Genomic DNA, 5,027 nt, shown 5'->3' with positions numbered 1-5,027 from the left:
TCTCTCTCTCTCTCTCTCTCTCTCTCTCTTCCTCACCACTTCTCTCTCCCTCCTTCTCTTTTCCTCTTTCTCTCTCTCACACTCTTATTCAATTTTAAATAACTGCATCTTATGCGAAAATGGAACTTGTGTTTCACCAATTATTTAACTGCTACAAAAGCATATATTCGCCAACTTTCAATCCCCGAGCCTGCACTTAACTATAAAAAGATTGCATTTATTACTCGCTGTCCTTCACTGAAAAAATTAGCCAACTACCCACCCAATATTTACTTTCTCACTTATGCTACTCTGCTCTGGCTGTGTGTGTCTTTTTTTTTTTTCCTTCTCCTTTTTCAAACTTGAAACAGAAAACGTCATTCCACTCTGTTGACATCTTTGCTTGTGAAATGCCCCTCAAGGAATGAATGTTCTGCGTGAACATGTATGCATGTGCCTGCACATGCACGATCATCTATACATGTGTCTGTGTGTGATCAGCTCAAATGGAAAGGATGTCCTAATGCTCTGGATGGTTGATAGCTCATTGGTTTCAGCAGAGTGGAAAAATCTCTTTCCTCCTCCACCGCTGTCTCCGTCCTTCCCAACTTCCTTGACTCTTTCTCTCTCTCTCTCTCTCTCTCTTCCACTAAAAGTCAGTGCATTCTTCCTTGAAAGCATTCACCTACTTCCTAAGCCTTGCTAACATGCTATGGAATATGTTTCTACCCTGTTTGATTCCAGTGTGACTCACATGGCGGCAAACTTATTGCTATTTATTTCATTTGTTTCGTATTTTACCTTGTCTATTTACACTCATACACACCTTCTGTTCTTTCTTTCTTTCTTTCTTCTCTTTAGATTCTCTTTTTTGTTTTCACCTTCATTGCTATTGACGTGGCTTCTACTTGTTCACGGAATTCATCAATTTTATTATTATTATTATTGTTATGATCATCATCCTTGTTACAACTGTTATCACCACCACCACCACTGCACTATTACTACTACTACTACCATCAACATTAGCAATTTCGCCATCATTAAAAACCCACCTTCACCACCAGGATTCTCATCATCATCATCATAATTATCATCACCATCATAACCAATAGCCTACCACCACCACCACCCTCATCACCATCATCATCTCTATGTTTCCCTCAAACTCTGTCTTCTCTTTCAACACCAAAATCCCTTCCTTCCACCTTATGTCACATATTTTTGTTTTTCTCTCATTGTTTTGTATTATTATTTTTAAAATTCTTATGCTGTGTCATTCTTTCCATTGTATATATATATATATATATATACACACACACACACACACACATCCATTCATACATACATACATATGTACGTATATATATTCACACACACGTACATACATACATATATACACATATACATACATACATACATACATACATCGCTCTGTTGTCATTTTACTCTCTCACTTGCATTATTTGGCCCATTATTCACTGATTTCTTGCTTGTAGTTCTCCTGTACAACATTTCTTTCAGCTTATTTTGCATTCTTTCACCATGTCCCCAATCTTGCTTTTCATCTCATGTTTTTTTTCTCATTTTGCTTTGTCTTATACACTTTTTCTTCTTTTGTTTCTCATCGTCTCTTTCTTCTCATCTTTCTGTCTGTCTATCCATCTATCCATTTGTCTCTTTCTCTCTATCTCTATCTGTCTATCTATTTATCTATATATCTATCTATCTACCTGACTGTCTTTATGTCCATTTATGCGTTTGTCAGCTATCTAGTCTCCGATTGTCTATCTGCCTATCTGTCTGACTATCAATCTATCTATCCATTTATCTATCTGTCTGTCTGCCTGCCTGTCTTACTGCTTATCTGTCTGTCTGCTTTTTGTCTGCCTGTCTGCATAGCCATCTGTCTCTTTGTGTCCTTTCATTTCTTTCTTTCCTTCCTTGCTTTGCTCTGTCCTTTTATTTTCAGTATTGGTCATCTCTTCATGCATTTCTTCTTTCTTTAGCATTCCAGTCCTCTCCCTGAGATTTCCCTTATAAACTGAGACTTTCCATTTGACAAAAACCTTAAATTAATTAAGAGAAACAAAGAATTAATTTCAAAAGATTGTTTTACATACTTAGCACAAAAATTCGCACCATCATTGGCCACCAGTGTAACGTCTCTAGACATGTTTCAGTGTTGTTGGACCTTGTCAGCGAGGTATAGCTAGATCTAGTCCACTTGATCAGCTGACAATTTTTTTATGTAGAAAAAATGAGTTAACAAAGATAGTAGTGGTAATTTGTCTAATTAACAAACAAAGTAAAGGGTCTAAATGAAATAACTCAGTTGACTAATTAATAGCTTGAATTTAGTTAAATGATTTAAGAGGTGATGCTCTAAATCAGTGCTTCTCAAAGTGATGGTCCATGGACCGGTGCTGGACCGCGAGCCATCAGTTGTCGGTACACAGCAAGTTTCCAGAAAAGAAAAAAATGTTGTAAAGTGCTCATGTGATATTGTATTATTTGCTTACAAAATAAATATAAGATAAAAATAAATTGTCAACTTTTATCATATTCATTATACTCTTTTACTTGTTTCAGTCATTTGACTGCAGCCATGCTGGAGCACCGCCTTTAGTCGAGGAAATCGACCCCAAGACTTATACTTTGTAAGCCAAGTACTTATTCTATCAGTATCTTTTGCCGAACCACTAAGTTACGGGGACGTATACGCACCAGCATCGGTTGTCAAGCGATGTTGGGGGGACAAACATAGACACACAAACACACACATACACATATATATATATATACATATATACGATGGGCTTCTTTCAGTTTCTGTCTACCAAATCCACTTACAAGGCTTTGGTCAGTCCAAGGCTATAGTAGAAGACACTTGCCCAAGGTGCCACGCAGTGGGACTGAACCCAGAACCATGTGGTTGATAAGCAAGCTACTTACCACACAGCCACACCTGCGCCTATTATATATTGTTTCTGGTATAAATTAATATTACTTAGAAATATTACTGGTCCCTGGCATATTGGAAAAAAGAAACTGTTGGTACGTCACATCAGATAGTTTGAAAAGCACTGCCCTAAATGACACAAAATATTCTCAATTAAAAATTTCCTTTCTCGGTTGGAGAAAAGAAATAAAGGACTGGTTGGTAATAATCGGCATTTAATTGTACAAAATTATTTTCCTGTTTAAATTCTTTTAGTTGTTTCCGAGATTTGCTGGGGCACCACCTCAGAGGGTTTTAGTCAAACAAATCAACCCCAGTTGTCAAGTGGTAGTGGTGGTGGCGATGAGAGGGACAAACGTAGCCACACACAGACACACTCGCATATGGTGTGACAGCACTAACCAGTGATGTGTGTATATACGAATTTGTTATCAATTCAAATATACTCGAGACATTTTTTAACCCATAAGAAAGCCATTCTCTGTATTTTGTCATGGAGAAAATTTCTTGTAGTATACAAATAGGTGTTAATACACTGAATCAGTCCATAGCATCCAATAACCAGACTGGTGGATGCATGCATGTCAGAGTAATTATCTCCTCTTCAGCAGCAGAGATTGGAAAAGCAGATGCTACAGATTTACAAGAGCTAGTGTAAGCAAGGAGATAGCTACAGATATAATATAGTTTTATTGCACATTGTAAGTGAAGTATAGTAAAACTCTTTAAATTATTTCCCTTTTTCAGTGATGAGCTCCAATACAACTGAAACAAGCCTATTAGCTGTCATCTTAAGACCTAAAAATGATCTGATTTTCCTCTATGTTCGTAAATCATTTATGTGAAATTAAATCTAAATTTCTTTTAGATTACTTCAATAACAATTGCCACTAGTTTTTTGTTTTCTTTCTCTGTGGGAGTTTTGATTGAGAATATTTTGCATACATCATTCAGTAGATCATGTCTTAACTTGTGTTTAATTCATCAGCTATTCGTATTTTCTTTGCTATCTTTCTTCTTTGGTTTCCTATCCTTTCTCTCCTTTCTCTCTCTCTGTCTCTCTCTCTCTCTCTCTGTCTCTCTCTCTCTCTCTCTCTCTCTCTCTCTCTTTCCTCTTCTCCCCTCTCCCCCTCTCTCACTAGTTCTTCAGTTATTTTTTTGTGTCTTCCCTTCTATCTTATGTGCTTCTCCAACTTTCCATTCCTCTTAAAAACCTAATTTTTTCTCTCATGCACCTTTCTCTCTAAGCAAGCTATTATCCTTTCTTTCTCTCTCTCTCTCTTTATCCCTAGTTCTCTTTCTTTCTCCTCTCTCCCACTAGGTTTCATTTTCCATTTTTTTGTATATTCTATCTTTGTCTTCTTTCCTTTCACTTCATTTCCATAGCTTCTGTTCTCATCAGCCTTATTTGTTTATATTTCCTGTACCCTCCATTATAAGTTTTATACCCCCCCTCTCTCTCTTTCTCTCGATCTCTCTTTTCTGTTCCTTTCTTTTAACCTCCCTCACTTATCATCTCTCTCTCTCTCTCTCCATTTAGTCCCTCTTTATAGCATTTCCCATCACTATTTCTTACTTTCATCCTCTCTTACTCTCCTCCAACAACCTTTGCATTCTCTCTTTCTCTTTTCTTCCTTCACCCGTTTACTATAGATGCTCTCCCCTTGTCTATTTATTACTCTTACTCACCTTCATCCACACTCTCTCTCACTCTTTACATCCATTCAGTTTTTTTAACCTCTCTCTCAGACTTTTCACTTCACTCCATTTTTTCCTACCAACTTATACTCCACTTTCTTTTATTCTTTTACCTGTTTTAATTATTTGACTGCGGCCATGCCGGAGAACCGCCTTCAAGTGCTTTTGTCGAACAGTTCAACCCCGGGTCTTTTTTTAAGCCTATTACTTATTCTATCGGTCTCTTTTGCTGAACCGATGAATTACGGGTACATAAACACACTGGTTGTTAAGCGGTGATGGGGGGGGGGGACAAACACAGACACACACATAGACATATACATGTGTATATATATATACATATGACGGACTTCTGTATGTATATATATATATATATATATATATATAT

At 37.0% G+C, this 5,027-nt stretch overlaps 1 protein-coding gene across 3 annotated transcripts in view; it reads left to right on the top strand.

Moving 5' to 3' along the window:
* Positions 1-5,027, top strand: part of LOC106876256 (centlein-like) — a 367,586-nt gene that overhangs the window by 77,179 nt on the left and 285,380 nt on the right. Inside the window, exon 3 of one of the 3 annotated variants that reach the window (XM_052977284.1) lies at positions 2,572-2,639. The exons of the other annotated variants lie outside the window; for them this stretch is intronic. The gene's annotated coding sequence lies outside the window, so the exon portion shown is untranslated. The remainder of the gene's footprint in view (positions 1-2,571; positions 2,640-5,027) is intronic. 3 annotated transcript variants of the gene reach the window in all.

The sequence above is a fragment of the Octopus bimaculoides genome, chromosome 2 (genome assembly GCF_001194135.2).
Source record: "Octopus bimaculoides isolate UCB-OBI-ISO-001 chromosome 2, ASM119413v2, whole genome shotgun sequence".
In the NCBI taxonomy this organism is placed as follows: Eukaryota; Metazoa; Mollusca; class Cephalopoda; order Octopoda; family Octopodidae; genus Octopus; species Octopus bimaculoides.
Note: the sequence above shows the minus strand (reverse complement) of the source record. Positions and strands in the feature narration are given on the sequence as shown.